This window comes from Columba livia, chromosome 18, assembly GCF_036013475.1.
Source record: "Columba livia isolate bColLiv1 breed racing homer chromosome 18, bColLiv1.pat.W.v2, whole genome shotgun sequence".
Lineage (NCBI taxonomy): Eukaryota > Metazoa > Chordata > Aves > Columbiformes > Columbidae > Columba > Columba livia.
Window position 1 is genome coordinate 5819376 of NC_088619.1, and position 17854 is coordinate 5837229.

Here is a 17854-nt window from a genome sequence, read left to right on the forward strand (position 1 = left end):
CCCCCACGCCCACAGAGAGAGAAAACGGGTGCATTGGGAGAGCAGCCAGGTGAAGTTCCATCAGGCCAGCAGCACTTTCCACCACTCTTACAGTTGCTCGGTTCACAAAAGTCAAAGGCATTAATGCTACTTTAACATTTTCCATTTTGTGGATCACAACTTTGTTAATTTGTATTAATTTATTAATAACGTCCAGTACTAAATTCACAAAGCTGATATAGCTTCCTGTTCTTGTCATAATGGCATAGAGAACACAGCTATGGACACAGAACGCTGAACAGTTTTGTAATACACTCCGAAATTACTTCTCAAGCGTCCAACGATCAGTCTGCTCCTCTATACGGAGTGACTGAACACCAGCGGAAAGTCTGTTTACTTTTTCATTATCAACACCTTAGAGCAAACAGCAAATTCCATTGTCAAGCTATATTCATTTTAAGAGGACAGCTGAGATCTTTCTGCCCATGTTTCGCTAAATTGGTGCAGATTTAGTCACTTTCTTTGTGACCACACCAAATCGCACCGTTACAGGTCATCCCAACCTGCCCACTTGCAGTGCTGTTCTCTGTTGTATTAACAAAACAGCGGCTAGATGTGGTGGAACAACTCATGCTTACACAGAATTCTCTAGAAATCCAGCCCTTGAACATAACCTGGTCCTGATGCTGGAGCTGCATACCAGATATGTACTGTTCCACACATTTTTTCCCCTGCCAGCTGAGAGTAAGCTAAAGACACTCTCTGTCTGCTTTGTATCCCCCTTAACTATTCAAAACAGAACTGGGGCTCCAAGTTACTGACCAAAATTCAATCCTCTGAGACACCAAGTTGCTGCAGTTGCCACTAAAACAAAACCAGGTCTCAGACCACTCATTGCCCTCCTCTACCTTCTGGCGCTTCATGGCAAGTAGCCCAATATTATCCAGTTCTCACCAAATTATGCAGCAGCACCTGTTTGCATCACAGAAATGATGAATCAGCAGGCCTTATCTGCATCATTAACCTTAAAGCAACCTGAGGTCAGTTTAACAGAAATATGTAAGTACTATGGAAGGTCTAAGCCATTAATACCATTTTATTTGACTAAACTACCCCTAAATGACTAAATCTTTTCAGAAGTGTGCTTCTTTTCTTGAAGCTCACGCTATAGCAACACGAGGGTGCTCATTTACAGTCTGCTTGCTAGTAAACTGTCATATAATCAAGCGTTCTTTTCTTTGGTTTTCTTATTAAATACAGCTGCTCTGTATTGAGGGCTATAAAGTGCTGAAGCAGACTCCGCAAGATGCATATTTTCACATATCCAAAAGTACGGAGTGAAGAACATGCTGAATAATCAAGTCGATTAAATGACCCTAATTGCTTACTTTGACACCACCAGCATTTAACAGGTTTTAAAAGCCATTAGGAGCTATCCATAATCTTTTTATAACAGCATCACAAGCTTCCAGTGAGATTGGAGTTTTGGTTAAACAAAACGCTACAAAGTTAATTTCCAAAACCACTTCTCAGTAACATCCATATGCTATTTAAGAAGCAATTCAGATACCAAAACCTGCACATATTGATACCCCTGCACCTGACAAGCACATTTTTTTTTTGCTTACTAGGTGAGAAGCCCCTTGCAAGCAGTAAAATCCAAAATCTTCCTCCAACACAGCCTCAAAATCGCTGCCATGTACAACCACATTTTTAAGTAATCCCGATAACCATACCAGAGCTCTTTATGTGCTTCAATTTCACTGTGTGCTTAAAGCTTAGTAGGACTCGTGCTGTGATTTAGTCATTTTCTCACAAGCGCATTTTTGGTCAAGGGGAGTGTGTTTAAAAAGCATCATGTAATTACTGCAAAATATTAAAAACAGAAAATGACCGGGATGATGTGAAGCCCTCTAATTACATACTCAGCCAATTCCTGAAGCGGCTTTAATAAGAGAAAATAAAGAGCTATACCTCAAAAAAGTAATTTTAATAGGCTTTCTTGACTTGTTAGCGCACTCTTGACCTGGGAGAGGAGAGAAATCAGTGCTGCACAGGCCAGAACCGGCGGGTTTTAGCGGTGAAAACGCTGCCGGGAGCGTTTCTGTCAACAGTGGTTGGGTGTGAGCACAGAGAGTTCGATAGGGTTGGCAAATGAGTAAATGATAGCATCAATTAGAAAATCCTAACTTTATCAACATCATTTTCCATTTGCTTTGGTGGTTGTTGGGTTTTTAAATCAATGCCGTTCCCTCAGCCAACAGAAAGCCAGAAATAAAAGAAGAGTGAAAAAAAGGGACATATTTTTCTTTATGCCTGTCTTCTCTGAAATACTTGTTTCTCTGTCCAAAGCCACAACTACAAAACTAAGCAAAGTTCACAGGAGAGTAGCTGAAATGATGAGGTATGAAAACACTCACACAGCGGCTAAGAAATGGCAGTTGTTTTCAGTGGAGACAAGTGTTATCAAAATAATATAACAACGCAGGTGGCGGCCGCCCCGCCCGACAGGAGCCCCGCGCTCCCCTCCGCTTCCCGCCCGAATACCCGGCGTGCCCCGCGCCCCCAGCGCCTCATGGCGGCGGCGCCCGGCGGGCTGAGCGGGCCCAGCGTGGGGGCTGCGGGCGGCCCCGGCCCCGCCGCCCGGGGCTGCAGGCGGAGCGGCAGCTCCGCGCTGCCGGTGACGCGTGTTTGTAAACACTGCGAGCCCGGGGGCGGTGCCGGGAGCGCGGCCCCGCCGTTCGACCTCCGCCCCGCCGCGCCCGGCACCGCCCCGCCCGCCCCTGTGAGGGGGAAACGGCGCAAATTCAAATAACACGCCTGGAATTGAAAGCGTCCCGTCCGCCCGCGGAGATAATTGTACATAAGGCAGCTCTAAATCCCCACACCGCAAAAGGATTTTGAAAAGCCGCAGCAGCATTATTCTGTTAACTGGAAATGTGAAACCCCCAGTACTTGGGAACTCAGCCTGGCACGACTCGTGATCTTTGCCAAATAATTAGGTAATTAATCTCCATGCTTCTATTTTAAGTTTAATATTTTCACACCTAAGAGAAAATGGGACTTGATGATTCAAAAGCATTTTTCGTTTGTTTGGTTTTGTTGTGTTGTGGGTTTTTTTGTTTGTTTTTGATTTGTTGTTGTTTTGTTTTGTTTTTAACCCACTTCTACACAAATTTCTACCATTAGAAGTGTAATCCAAGAAACAGAACCTCATCATTTGCAACACTTAGTGTATTAAATGTTGGTCATTAGTTACGACCCTGTTTAAGTGCAATTCCACTGTAAGATTTTTCATCAAGTCGCCATTTTTTGCCATTGCACACTCATCCCATCTCTTTGCTTGATGGAAGAGATGCGTAACTGTTTTAAGTTAACACTCAGAAGTCCCTGTTTAAACAACCCAGAAAACAAAGTGACAACTTTTCATTTTTTCATGTCAGAATAGGTCAGTCGTGCAACATCACAGAATCCCAGAATGCCAGGGATTGGAAGGGCCCTGGAAAGCTCATCCAGTGCAATCCCCCCATGGAGCAGGAACACCCAGATGAGGTTACACAGGAAGGTGTCCAGGCGGGTTGGAATGTCTGCACAGAAGGAGACTCCACAACCTCCCTGGGCAGCCTGGGCCAGGCTCTGCCACCCTCACCAGGAAGAAGTTGCTTCTCAGATTAAAGTGGAACCTCTTGTGTTCCAGTTTGTACCCATTACCCCTTGTCCTGTCACTGGTTGTCACTGAGAAGAGCCTGGCTCCATCCTCCTGACACTCACCCTTCATATATATCTGTAAACATGAATGAGGTCACCCCTCAGTCTCCTCCAAGCTCCAGAGCCCCAGCTCCCTCAGCCTTTCCTCACACGGGAGATGCTCCACTCCCTTCAGCATCTTTGTTGCCCTGCGCTGGACTCTCTCCAGCAGTTCCCTGTCCTGCTGGAACTGAGGGGCCACAACTGGACACAATATTCCAGGTGTGGTCTCCCCAGGGCAGAGCAGAGGGGCAGGAGAACCTCTCTGACCTACTGACCACCCCCTTCTAACCCACCCCAGGTACCATTGGCTTCCTGGCCACAAGGGCCCAGTGCTGGCTCATGGTCATCCTGCTGTCCCCAGGACCCCCAGGTCCCTTTCCCCTACGCTGCTCTCTAATAGGTCATTCCCCAACTTAGACTGGAACCTGGGCTTGTTCCTACCCAGATTCAAGACTCTACACTTGCCCTTGTTATATTTCATTAAATGTTTCCCCGCCCAACTCTCCAGCCTGTCCAGGTCTCTGATGGCAGCACAGCTTCCAGTGTCAGCCACTCCTCTCAGTTCGGTGTCATCAGCAAACTTGCTGATAGTGCACTCACAATGGAAAGCATCTTTGTGGCCTTTTAATTCTTTATAACATGAGATTGTATAGAATATTTTCTATGCATACACAGCTGTACCTATATGAGCAAAATGACATAACTTTCCAAAAAACTAAGTAAAGCCACCGTTTCTCTTTTAGAGAAACAGCCCCACCAGAACACATCGAGACTTCGCCAGGAGAGAATTATTTTTACTTTTCCTTAATTGTGAACTGAATTCTTTTCAGTTCCCTTTTTTAGCATTTCCATGTCACATACCTTTATGATATGGTATCATAAACAAATAAATATTGAAAAACGCAGCAGATTAAGCTGCCAAGGTGCAGTTTATCTGGCAGAGATGTCTGTAAATAGAACTGCTACACAAACTCAACACTGCGGACTGCTTTCATTTCCTTGAGGCTGGTCAGTGCTGGTAGAGGACTGGAAAAGTTCAATTAATACAAAGCCAGCAGCTCAATGGTTTAATTACTGTGTTGGCAGGCTCCACAGATTCAACCGCATTTTTCACTTCCTTCTCATCAGTTTCAAGTGACTATTTGTATTTTCCCCCATCACATCCCTAGTTGCACATCTCATTCAAATTATCTTTATTTTTCTTTGTAAGGCTTTTTTTTTTTTTTTCCCCTTCTTTATTTCTCCCCTGAAAACACTTTGTAAGAAGCTATTTGCAGGAATCAAATTGATTACTGATGTAAGCACAATTATGCAGACTGACCTGTGGCAAGTAACTCAATGCATCTACTATTGCATGCTGTTCAGAGCTCTCCAGTAATGATTTTATTTACAAGTTTGGGGTCAGCGATGGTTTTCCTGGCTGACTGAACATGGGGTTTTTTTGTGGTTTACTTGTCTAGCTCCTCCCAGCTTGGTGTCATCAGCAAACTTGCTGATAGTGCACTCTATTCCCTTGTCCAAATAATTGATGAATATATTGAATAATACCGGCCCCAGTACTGCCCCCTGAGGCACTGCACTAGATACAGGCCTCCAACTGGACTCTGCCCCATTGACCACGACTCTCTGGCTTCTTCCCTTCAGCCAGTTCACAGTCCACCTCACTACCCGCTCATCCAGACCGCACTCCCTCAGTTTAGCTGTAAGGATGCTGTGGAGACTGTGTCAAATGCCTTACTCAAGTCAAGGTAGATCACGTCACCGCTCTGCCATCATCCATCCATCTTGTTGTGTCCTCATAAAAGTCAATGAGGTTGGTCAAGCACGACTTCCCCTTGGTGAAGCCATGCTGACTGCCCCTAATGACCCTCTTATCCCTGATATGCCTTGAGATGGCACCAAGGAGAAGTCATTCCATCAGTTTCCCAGGGATGGAGGTGAGGCTGAGCAGTCTAGAGTTACCCGGATCCTCCTTCTCGCCCTTTTTGAAGACTGGAGTGACATTTGCTTTCCTCCAGTCCTCAGGCACCTCTCCCGTTTCCCAATTGTATCTATTTTTTTTTCCAATTCCCAACACATAATTTTAAATAGAGAACTTACCCTCTTTGAGAACTCATAGTTTCACTACACCATTAAATGCATCAACATTCTATTTCATTTTGGAACTCACCTTTGCCATTTTACATAACAACAACAAAGATCTGTTATCAAAAAGTAGTCAGAATTTGAAATAAGTGAATTTTAAAAAGTATCCTCACAAACTTTTCTCTCTCTCCTCATCCCACTGTCACTGAAGGAGGTATTATTTGCCTAAAATCCCAGGATTATTTGACATAATAGTTTAAGTAATTGGATCAGCTTTATCCTCCATGCTTTTATGAATGACTACAAGGCTAAAAGGTATTTCACGTCACAGATAAATATTTAGCCACCAGTTCAATGGCAAACTTTCAACGGTAGCATCATTTCCTCTTCTTGCCACCAGTTCCCACCCTTACAGCATCTCCCGCTGTGCCAGCAGATGTTTGTGTGACTAAGCGACAAACCAGATTAAGGAAATGACAGGAATGAAGACAAATGACACCGTTTTGAGGGTGAATATTTGTAGCCAGTGGTGTGTTATCCAAGAGGGAGCCCAGGACAAGTGGCCCAGAGGAGCAGCACAGCTGGAACACCAGCCCTGGCCTCCCCGTACAAACACAGCCCCAGCTCCCCCGTGTTCCCCAATAGAGAACCTTGCACTCAACATGTGGTCTTGGTATGAAAAGCTTGCAAGAACACTATGCACATTCACGAGAGATTTTCAAAAGCCAGCCTGCCAATGCCCTAGGTAACCTGACCCAAACCTGAAGTCACCCCAGCTTTGAGCAGATTGGATGAGACGATCTTCAGAGGTCCCTTCCAACCCACCTTGTAAAATGGAGAGTGGAAGTGTGTTTGTAGGCACATGCATACACACAAACACACTTGCCTGTTTTCTTTCTAGACACCCTAGCCAGTCTATAGACAAGACTACACCAAATACTGCATGTAAAGGAAGACTGCAAACATCACTGAGTTGTAGACCAGTTTTGCTATCTTAAATACACATCAATTTTACATTAATACACAAGAAATACAGAAAAAAGTATTGCTTTATGACTTAAGTGAGGTGGCAAAAATGTAAGACATCTCACACGATCAGCTCTATCTGATCAGAAGTGATTTATCTGTTGAATCCTCAGCTTCCTGAAAACACAATCCTCACTACCCAGAGCTCTGACTCCTGGAGTGGTGAGAAATCGCTCTGGAATTATAAGGACATGAAATATTAATTGCTTCTGCTGAGACATCAGAAAGAAAGGATGTAGGCTTGTCTTGAGACAGGTAACCACTCATACCACAAAAAACATTCAGGTTCAGCATTCCTCTCTAACCCACATTTCATTTACACATCTCAGACTGAAACTCCACTCCTCCTACCTTTGGAATTCCTCCTGTGATGCGTTTTCCCTTCTGCCATCCACTGATCAGTATTTTCAGCAGTGACTCATGAGAAATGTGCTTAACATGACACATTGCTGAAACTCATTCTGCTCTAAGTCAGATATTCAAAAGCATATGTTGATATAACAACACAAAATACGTAATCCATGCAGATTATAGTATTACAACAGGAAGTTTTCAAAAGTTTACTCTAAACTTTTCTTCGGCATGAAGTGCTGGTCTAAGGGGAGGCTCAGAGGGAAACATTAGTGTAGGCTGAACCATACTGTATTCAAGTACTTTGCACCAGAATAATCATTCTAGCAGTGATTTTATGCAGTGAGTGCTCCTCAACATAGCATGCATACGCAATGTTAATTTGCTTCCGCAATAGTAAGTCATTAAGTAATAGAATTAATTTTCAGTGTGCATTTATCAAGGTACTGAACAGGCTGACACAATGGCGCTCAAACACCACTGAAGGTCAATGTTCCTGACTGAAATAAGCTACTGCAGTCACAGATTCTTCTGCTGATCTTGTAGACTGTGGAGGAAAACGTAACCGAGTATGCCAAAGACTAAACTGTCTTCCCTTTTGGCTGCAATGATGACAATAGCAAATCTGAGAGCACTGGAAGACACTTCACTGAGAACTAGTGTCACTAGTGATACTTTTTGTGAGCTACACTGAGTCATTTCCACAAATGACTGCTTGGTAGTCAAAGAAAAATTTGAGAAGTACAAAGAGAACAGAGAAATACATGGGAAGTGCTGTTTTCATTTTGAGAAAGCTTCAACCTTCTCTGCTTCATTAAAAAAAAAAGAGCTCTCTGTGCAACATTTGGCAAAAGATAAGTTGTTAATAAGGTAACGTTGAATTTTTGTATTTCAAAAGCAACAGAAGAATATTTAAAAGCAGCAGTTTCCTATAGCAGGTGGAGCTCATTAAAAAAATGAATGCTGAATGTAATGACCTAATTAGGGGAATTTCTCCATAGAGAGAGGTCATTCTAATGTAAGGTGACGGGAAAACCCAGCTGGCTTCAATACTGTAAGATCAAGACCTACACACTTACAAAAGTGTGCGGTTAAAGAAAAAAACTAAAGAATCAGAAGACTGGGAGTTTCTGTCCTTTTGACAAACGTATCTTGAATACAATCACACTAATTTATCAGTTAAAAACTTTCCAGGATTACTCATACTTCATAACAACACCACAAATTCAGAACTGCCAACACTGTTCTGCTGAATTTCAGTTACTGAAAGCACTCCATGCTTATTAAGAGGCATCATATATCAGCTTTTGTAGTATCGAAAGCCAAACCAAATTATTCAATAATAAAATATATTTAGATAAATAACATAGTATCTGAATCACTCATTTTTTAGAAGGCACTAACACAGCACACTATAACATCCAGTATTCTTACCCATCATTTTAAAGTGCATCAATAACCTGCACGAATAACTCCCAGTATGTGGGATATATTAAATATGTTCCCTAAGAAAAAGCATTCCGAGAAACACACGCAGGATGCAGCACGCTTAATGCTGCCAATGCTACAAGAATGTTGTTTTTATTTTAATCATTTGAGTTTTAAATAAAATGTGAGGAACTTTCATTAACACAACCTACAGAAAGTTAATAAATTCTGAATAAGCTTGAGCAATACCTACTAGCATTTTGGCTTGTTTCTGCTCTTCAGAGAACTACGTACAAACTCCCACGGTGAAATAATCCACTCCACACGCTTTATTAATGTTAACATAACACAGTAAAACTTTTGGTAATTAAGTTTAATGTGCTGTTCAACAAGCAACATCAAATTTCATACTAGGACTTACAGTAATTCTTTATACTTCACAATAACCTCACAGCAAAATCAAAATGGACCAAAAACTGCCCCAAAAGTGTTATGCAAGAGCCTGATTTTCTTCTGGCTGGTCACCCTGGAATGTAACACAATAACAACAGTTACAATATGACATTCAAATATCTGAACATGAAATATGTTTGCATTGTTTCACAAAGTATGTCTACTGGGCCAATGCCGCAGGTAACCTACCCCTGTATTAGAAGGGGGTGGTCAGTAGGTCAGAGAGGTTCTCCTGCCCCTCTGCTCTGCCCTGGTGAGACCACACCTGGAATATTGTGTCCAGTTGTGGCCCCTCAGTTCCAGCAGGACAGGGAACTGCTGGAGAGAGTCCAGCGCAGGGCAACAAAGATGCTGAAGGGAGTGGAGCATCTCCCGTGTGAGGAAAGGCTGAGGGAGCTGGGGCTCTGGAGCTGGACAAGAGGAGACTGAGGGGTGACCTCATTAATGTTTATAGATATCTAAAGGGTGAGTGTCAGGAGGATGGAGCCAGGCTCTTCTCGGTGACAACGAGTGACAGGACATGGGGTAATGGGTTCAAACTGGAACACAAGAGGTTCCACTTAAATTTGAGAAGAAACAACTTCTCAGTGAGGGTGCCAGAGCCTGGAACAGGCTGCCCAGGGAGGTTGTGGAGTCTCCTACTCTGCAGACATTCCAACCCGCCTGGACACCTTCCTGTGTAACCTCATCTGGGTGTTCCTGTTCCATCAGGGGGATTGGACTGGATAAGCTTTCGAGGTTCCTTCCAATCCCTGACATTCTGTGACTCTGTGATTCTCTGATTTTTGAAGATCTTTATTCTTAGACAGCTGTCATTTCTTAGCTTTATACAATTAGCACGGCATACATGCCTGATCTTTTCTCCAGCATTTTACACATTCAGTGTGACTCACCACCTTCATGTAGGTATCATGAGACTAACAAAGCACCATCTACCTTACCTTTTAGGGTAGCAAAGTTTTCCTCATACCAAACAAATTTTCAAAATATTTCTCACATCTCTGAAGGCTGAAATAAGCAATCAATTAAGAACAAACCCTCTGTCTCACCTGTATCAAAGCAGTCCCAGGAATTCAATTATCGTTGCACTCCATACTAAAATTATTTGCCAGAGAAACATGATATTTTGAAGAAGGTCCTTGAATTTGACAGCTTCATCATCAATGGTACTTATTTTCTCCTGACCTAGCTTCCAAGAATTCTTCTGTGCCGTGGAATTGCTTTCAGAACCCCAAGCTGCTCACCTACTAAAATAAAAAGTAAGAAGAATTAGGAAAGTCACAAGCAAAACCACAGTGGAAAATGAGAATTAGACAAACATGCTGCATGTGTTACATACTTCACCATGTTAGCGAGGGGTTTGGACACACCATGCAGTGCCGAAGAAATGTCCTAGGTTCGCAGTGTCGCCCTGCACACATTAAAAGATACATTTTTTTAAAGGTCAGGTAACTGAGACATGGATGAAATTACAACTATTCAGTAACACTGCTGTGGATAATTGAAACCTAAATAAATAGTAATGGACAAGCATACCTATTTGAGGCTCCTCTGATCTCAACTGTGAATGCCCCAGTTAGTGATGACACTGCAGTAAAACAATCAGCAGTCGACTGACGGTGTGGCAGCCTCGCTGAGCACGGCACTATTTTTAGATAGGTTAACACATCACTTTGTATGTAATATCACTCAGTCAACAATAAAACATTTTTCTTTTGAGAAAAGTTAATGCATGAGCAATTGCACTTGGACTACTCTAAAAATCTAACTGCATACTAAAGTGACTAGGATGCATGTAAAGCACCAGCTATTTTCCTGTTCCACTCACAAATCTTGCATACAGTTAAGGAAGGCAGTCACTGAACAAGCAGTTTTGCTGTGTGTTCTCTAAGAGTCTTACAAATTTTCTAAGATCTCTCAGATTCTTGCCTCAGAAGGACCAACCATTACACACTAAGATGTTTTTAAATAATGAAGAGCACAAATGAATTGAGTTTCTAATAAACAAAAGTGATTAATAAAATAAATGCAAAATATTTTCAAAGCAAAACATGCAAATATATATAGTATCACTAACGTGTCATCTGTCCCTGTTGACAAGCAGTCGTGCAGCATCTCTCTTTCTTCTTTCACAGTTACAATTCTCACATCTCCAAGTTCAGAACAAGCAGATTCTTTAGACAACTGGTCATCATTGTCATACCTGCAAATGCAACCCAAACTGTTACTTGAAACATTCCTTATGAACAGAAAGTTTTGTTTTACTGTTTCATCTAGAGTAGTCTTGTGTGCTCAACAGTACAAACAACAAACCAAATATATAGGCTGTTCTACAAAGAATATCCAAAAATCTTCAATTTTAGTAAAATTAGCTGTACACTTCGCTCTTTCTTATATAATTTCTGCCCCATTTTTTAAATATCAGCTACAGTCTTTCAAGTACTACCAAAAAAAAAAAATTGATCTGCCCTTCATGTATAAGGAGAGTATAATACTAACGTTCCATCAGCTGCTATCAAAGAAGTGCTGCCTGACAACGCTCTTTCTTCCTTCATGTTAATTCTTCTCACACTCTCAGGGTGGGAACCGATGGCAGCTTTTGACAACGGCCCACAGCTGTCATACCTAGAAAAAATACACAGTTGGTATTAAAGCCAAGAATTATTTACTTGGTATTAGTAAACAGAGGAGTATTATGACAGTTTACTCACAAGTCCAGTAAAAACCCCGCAACTTCTGCATCATTTCTGAAATCCAGCTTTTCTTTAAGCGTCAACCATCGGTCAATGTGATTTCCCACGTAAATCCTTGTTTTCCCCCTTCTTCTATCAAGGCTTTGCTTTCTCTTTTTCTTTTCCAGAAAAGACAACACCGGGGGCCTTCCACATCTCTTTGCGGTCAGCGACATTGCGAGCCTGGAATTAAAGGAAAGGCTTTTTAGCGAGATGTAGCCCAGAGCAACAGACTATACGTCAGTGTTCCGAGTCACCGCATCAACCGGCTGCCAAACACCAGAAGCCTTTCGCTTATGTGGAGTTTAGAACCGAAGCCGCTATGAAGGAGAACGGGTCAGCGCAGAGGCCGGTGTGAGGGGCTCCCCACCCACCCCCCGCAGCTGGAGGAAGCCGCGGGGGCTCCGCCCGCTCCCGCCCCGTCTCTCCGAGGACGCGGCTGCGAACGCGGCCGTTTCCAGTCAGGCGACGGGCCCCGGGACAGCGCCGCCTCACGCTGCCCCTGAGGGAAACAACCCCTCCTGCTCCTCCGCCCGCGCCGTGGCAGCGCCCCCACGCCCTTACCCCGCCTGAGGAAGCCGCTGGGGCCGCTCACCCGCCGGGTGGGTGGGTGGGTGGGTCGGTCGGTCGGTCGGTGGGTGGGTGGGTCGCTCACCCACCGCCTCCCGGCCCCACCGCCACCAGCTGCGCGACACCGGCAGCGGCGGAGATAAACACGGAGCACGTGACTCCCCGCGCGCGCTGATGACGAGCCTATCACGTGAGGGAGGGGCGGAATATCCGCCACAACTAGTGAGCGAGAATTAATTGGGTTAATGAGCATCACAAAATGTCAGGGGTTGGAAGGGACCTGGAAAGCTCATCCAGTGCAATCCCCCCATGGAGCAGGAACACCCAGATGAGGTTACACAGGAAGGTGTCCAGGCGGGTTGGAATGTCTGCACAGAAGGAGACTCCACAACCCCCTGGGCAGCCTGGGCCAGGCTCTGCCACCCTCACTGAGAAGAAGTTTCTTCTGAAATTTAAGTGGAACCTCCTGTGTTCCAGTTTGAACCCATTACCCTTTGTCCTGTCACTGGTTGTCACCGAGAAGAGCCTGGCTCCATCCTCCTGACACTCACCCTTTGCATATTGATAAATATTAATGAGTTCACCCCTCAGTCTCCTCTTGTCCAGCTCCAGAGCCCCAGCTCCCTCAGCCTTTCCTCACACGGGAGATGCCAGCCCCAAACACGCTCTGCCCCCCAGCTCCTCACAACCCCTGCGCGCTCCCAGAGCTCTGCCCTGTCCCACCCGGAAAAGGCTTTGGTTCGTGTTCCTTTTCTTGGCTTTTTTGCAAAGGTCAAGTACCGGTTATATTGAAACTGGTTAAAAGCCTTTTTAAAAATGTTAAAAGGGGCAATTAATTACAACTACCAAAGAGACACTTAAGGATACTGAGGTAAAAACTGGTATCTCTAAGTTACCGTAGCTGAGAGGAAGCAGGTAACACAATATATTTTTTTAGTAATAATTTAATAACAAACCTCAGTAAATGTGTTGCAAACAATAAAAAATACACTTTTCCCAAGCAACAATTCCCAGAATTAATTGCAAAAATGCTGTATTATTATTTTACCATTTGAAAAGTCAGAATCAGAGATAAAACCAGAATCTTCCTCTAAGGAACAGAAAATGTCTGAAGTTCTAAACCAAAGGGGTTTTTTGGCCAGCAGTACCTTTGGATTGTACCTCTGCCTTTAGTGCTGCCATTTGTGCCAAATCTTCCCCTGTTCTTCTGGTGGTCAGCACTGAATCCCCCGAGGGTGAGATGCGCAAGCGCGGAGAAAGAATTATAGAACACACAAGAATTTCAGCTACTTTCAGTATTCCTCAGCAAGACAAATCGCTACTCCTTCCAGTCACAGAAGTCACCTAAGCAATGCTCAGATTGCTGTTTCTCTAGGAAAACTGAATAAAAGAGCAAGGTGGCAACAATCGGGGCACAGCTCTATGCGAGTCCCCGTCCTCCCTAGGAGGCTGCAGCTCATGGGCATTGGTTTGACTCGATGATCATCAAAACATGAACAGAGATTATTTGGTTAACTCTGCTGGTAATGTTTAGCTGGAAATCTATGCCAAGTGTCACTGAACTACCATTTCTGGGGAAAAAATAAAGGCAGCAAGAGGATTTACTTTGTTAAGAAGACCTTCATGGAAATGAAAACATTTTGGGGAGAAAATCCTCACATGGATGCTCAGCGGTGCCTGTAATGATAGAAGGAGGGGGAAATCGGGTGAATGCTCTTCATTTAAATGTGTGACATGCATGATTGCGAGAGGCTTTTCAGTGGCAGAACCCACACCGTGTCCAGAGAAAATAAGAGATAACGAGGAGAGCGGATGAAATGTGGGAAACAAAACTTGACAAGATAAAATACATCAAAGCACTGACCAGTGGCAACACTATAATTGGAGTCCTGAGGGAAGTCCCTGGAGGGCCAAAAAGCTCATGACAGACTTTCTCATTTTGTGAGTGGTTTATCTGCAGTAACTATAGTACATTTGATGAGTAGTTTTACAGTCAGTGCGTGTGCTAAAGAAAACTTGTGGACCCAGCTTCTCTGTATAACCCTGAGCCTCCGGATCTCAGCGTGAGGAGAACAAGCCCCATGCAGTGCAGGGAGGAGCTGGAGCCAGGTAAGATCCTCCTCAGAGGGACACTCGGACATCAAAGCCCGTCCTTGTGCCTTCAAGGGCAGGGGGCACCTTGGCCAGGCAGAGGAATGGGACACTGGGGGCAGTCCCTGTCGTTCTGGCTGTGTCTGCAGGGGTGTCGGGGTTTGGGAGAGGTCGAGATGGGAAAAAAAAATATGGAACGCTTCACGAATTTGCGTGTCATCCTTGCGCAGGGGCCATGCTAATCTTCTCTGTATCGTTCCAATTTTAGTATATGTGCTGCCGAAGCGAGCACGTTTGTACGCTGCTCTACTCAGGTACTTATAGCCCTGGGGCTTGGGCTCTCGCAGGATAGGGTGACCCCTCTGTCCGAGCGATGGACGCTTCCTGTTTGAGCAGACAGTGCACAGTGCCGCGATGGTCACGGCGGTGCGGGGCTGTGCGGGGGGCGGCAGGTGGGGGGCACAAAGCGCGCAGCGCGTGCCCTGGTTTGTATGCAAATACGCGCAAAGCACTCTGGGTGCCGCCCGCGCGCCCTGGCTGCCGCGGTGTCGCCTCCGCGGCGGGTGGCGCGTTGTCGCGGGCTCTGAGGTGCGTGGTGCTCGCGAAGGTTCCTTCGTTTCTTAAAAATAATTCAGGGAGGACTTTAAGTGCAGCAGTATTCAGTTCTTTCCGCTAGGTAAAATATTACTATTTTCTGTGGTAATATATCGGTAGTTTTTACTTAGTTTAATATCAGTTATCTGCGGCGATATACTCGTAATGTAAATCATTTGTTGTTGTTTCAAGTATCTTTCAAGCACGCGGGAGCTATAAGATGGGACCCATGAATTGGAGGGAACCCGCTCCTACCAACCGGTCCCCCGTGGGGTGGGCGGGCGAGGCCGGGGGCCGGTGGGGTGTCCCCGGTGCGGTGTCCCCGGTGAGGTGTCCCCGGTGGGGTGTCCCCGGTGCGGTGTCCCTGGTGAGGTGTCTCCAGTGCGGTGTCCCCAGTGCGGTGTCTCCGGTGCGGTGTCCCCGGTGAGGAGGCGGCTCAGAGCCTTGTGGGTTTAGGCGGGGAGGGTGTTTGCCAGGAGCAGCAGAGTGGCGCAGCGGAAGCGTGCTGGGCCCATAACCCAGAGGTCGATGGATCGAAACCATCCTCTGCTAGCTACAGTTAGTTTTTCTGCCGTGAGATCAAGTCCGCATGCGCCTGCCCGTGTAGTGTAGCCGGTTACCATAGGTCAAGCGGCGCGACCGTCGGCGCTGTTCGTGGGCGCGGGGAGGGTGTTGCGAGTAGTTATTTTTCTTAAACGGTATTGACAAAGTAGTAGCGGGTGCAAGTAAAGGTGGGGCAGAAGACGTTGTGTAATGCTTAAAACCTATTTTCGAGTGCAGTTTGGTGATTTCATTGAGTCACAGAATGGTTTTGGTTGAAGGGCCCTTCCCAGCTCCCCCAGTGCGCCCCCTGCCATGAGCAGGGACATCTTCACCAGCTCAGGTTGCTCAGAGCCCCGTCCAGCCTGGCCTGGGATGTCTCCAGGGATGGTTCATCCACCACCTCTCTGGCCAAACTGGGCCAGGCTCTCACCACCCTCAGGGACGGACATTTCTTCATCATGTCTGGCCTGAATCACCTCTTTTAGTTTAAAACCATCACTGCTTGTCCTATCACAACAGGTCCTGCTAAAAAGTCTGTCCCCATCTTTCTTACTGGCCCCTTTTGAGTCCGGAAAGGCCGCAATAAGGTCTCCACAGAGCTTCTCTTCTCCAGATGAACACTCCAACTCTTTCAGCCTGTCCTCCCAGCAGAGCTTTCCAGCCTCGGGTCATCTTTGTGGCCTCCTCCAGACTCACTCCAACAGGTCCATGTCTTTACTTATACGTAAAAAGCTTGTTGCACATGCTTGTAGTTTCTCTGTGTCTCACCTGTTTAAATGAAACATGACTTATCCGCTAGTCAATTAATACCAAGAGACGAAACAACCTGGCAGACTAAAACAATAGTTGTGACAATGGCCCTGCTTCTTCTCAAGTATAGAAAGCAAATAGCCCAAAATGCATGAAAGCCAAATGAGTATAAAATTGTGACTTAAAAGTCAGTGCACATGGTGTTGAAATCTACAGTAAAGCTTTAAATTGGATCATCTAAGAAATGGTTAAGTGATCGTGTTTAATGCTAAGGTTGTTATAAATGAACAGTGGGATTGTTATATAGAATTAACACGTGTGAAATACATAGAAGAGAAGCAAACCAAAGATTGTATTTATATGTATTTATAAACTCTTAAACCACTTCTGTTTTCTTGTCAGACTGCGTCAATTAAGGTGGTTTGGGAAGGGCTATCCAGCGGTTCCATGGTGTAATGGTTAGCACTCTGGACTCTGAATCCAGCGATCCGAGTTCAAATCTCGGTGGAACCTAAGTGTTTTGCTTTTGGGCACATTTCTTTAGCTGCCACGATCATGGAAAATTGCTTTAGGGGAAACTTGGGTGTTTTTCACGGGCTTTTGGAATGCCATAAACTGCTGGCGTGCCATGCTACCAGAAAAACGTATTGAAAATGAAAGAGAAACAACCCATAGAAGTTTCCCGATTATTTTTTTCTCCTTATTTATTGTTTGTTGCAGCTAGGTTAGTACAATCTTACACAAATTGTCTGGAAAATTTCAGGCGTGCCATAGTATACTGAAACGTAAGTAATTCTTTTTATTTCTACACTGTCAACAACCCACTTGAAAACACAATTCTGCATTATGCATTCGATCTCCACAGGGCAGCCTGAGAGCGCACGTGTGAGAATTCAGTTTATGTGTCTGCAAGATGTTCTCCTGCTGTTTGCGTTTACTTCGTGATGTTGCATATTTGCGATCATTATATCACGAAGACAAGGAATATCGCGGAAAGGCGGGATAAATGGGGATATTTAGGTTATTTTGAGTTCCTGGCCAGCGAGATGCAGAAGGAAAAGGAGCACTGTGTTTTTTTGCGGGGATTTGCGTGCCGTGGGTTCGTTGCCGGGCCCCGCGGAGGCGGTGCCACCGCCCGGTTCTATGGTGTAATGGTTAGCACTCTGGACTTTGAATCCAGCGATCCGAGTTCAAATCTCGGTAGAACCTACAACAATATCCATTTTTCCACCTGGTCAGTGGCCTCCCGCGGATGTTCCGAGGCCGCTCTTGAGTCCGGACGTGCCTATAGAACACATAAAGAAACGAGGCAAAACCCTGCAATGTCAAAGCGCAGCACAGCAGGGTACGACCAAAATGTGGGTCAAACCCTATGAGCAGAATGCCAAAGAGATTTCCCTGTTGCAAACTGTGTAACACTATTCCTGATTTTCTTAAATTGAATGAACAGCTATACATTTGAGTAAATGAACAAATAAGATTCTGTTTTTTAAACAGTTCTT

The 17854-nt window shown here is 44.9% G+C and overlaps 4 non-coding genes across 4 annotated transcripts; 3 read left to right on the plus strand and 1 right to left on the minus strand.

Annotated features, from left to right (window-relative positions):
- Positions 1–14650: 14650 nt before the first annotated feature.
- On the minus strand, positions 14651–14757 carry LOC135575811 (U6 spliceosomal RNA). The gene has a single exon (XR_010467108.1). It is a non-coding gene; the product is annotated as a U6 spliceosomal RNA (small nuclear RNA).
- A 782-nt stretch (positions 14758–15539) lies between these two features.
- TRNAM-CAU (transfer RNA methionine (anticodon CAU)) lies at positions 15540–15611 on the plus strand. Its single transcript has one exon. It is a non-coding gene; the product is annotated as a tRNA-Met (tRNA).
- Positions 15612–16793: 1182 nt separating this feature from the next.
- On the plus strand, positions 16794–16865 carry TRNAQ-CUG (transfer RNA glutamine (anticodon CUG)). Its single transcript has one exon. It is a non-coding gene; the product is annotated as a tRNA-Gln (tRNA).
- A 624-nt stretch (positions 16866–17489) lies between these two features.
- Positions 17490–17561, plus strand: TRNAQ-UUG (transfer RNA glutamine (anticodon UUG)). Its single transcript has one exon. It is a non-coding gene; the product is annotated as a tRNA-Gln (tRNA).
- Positions 17562–17854: the final 293 nt, after the last annotated feature.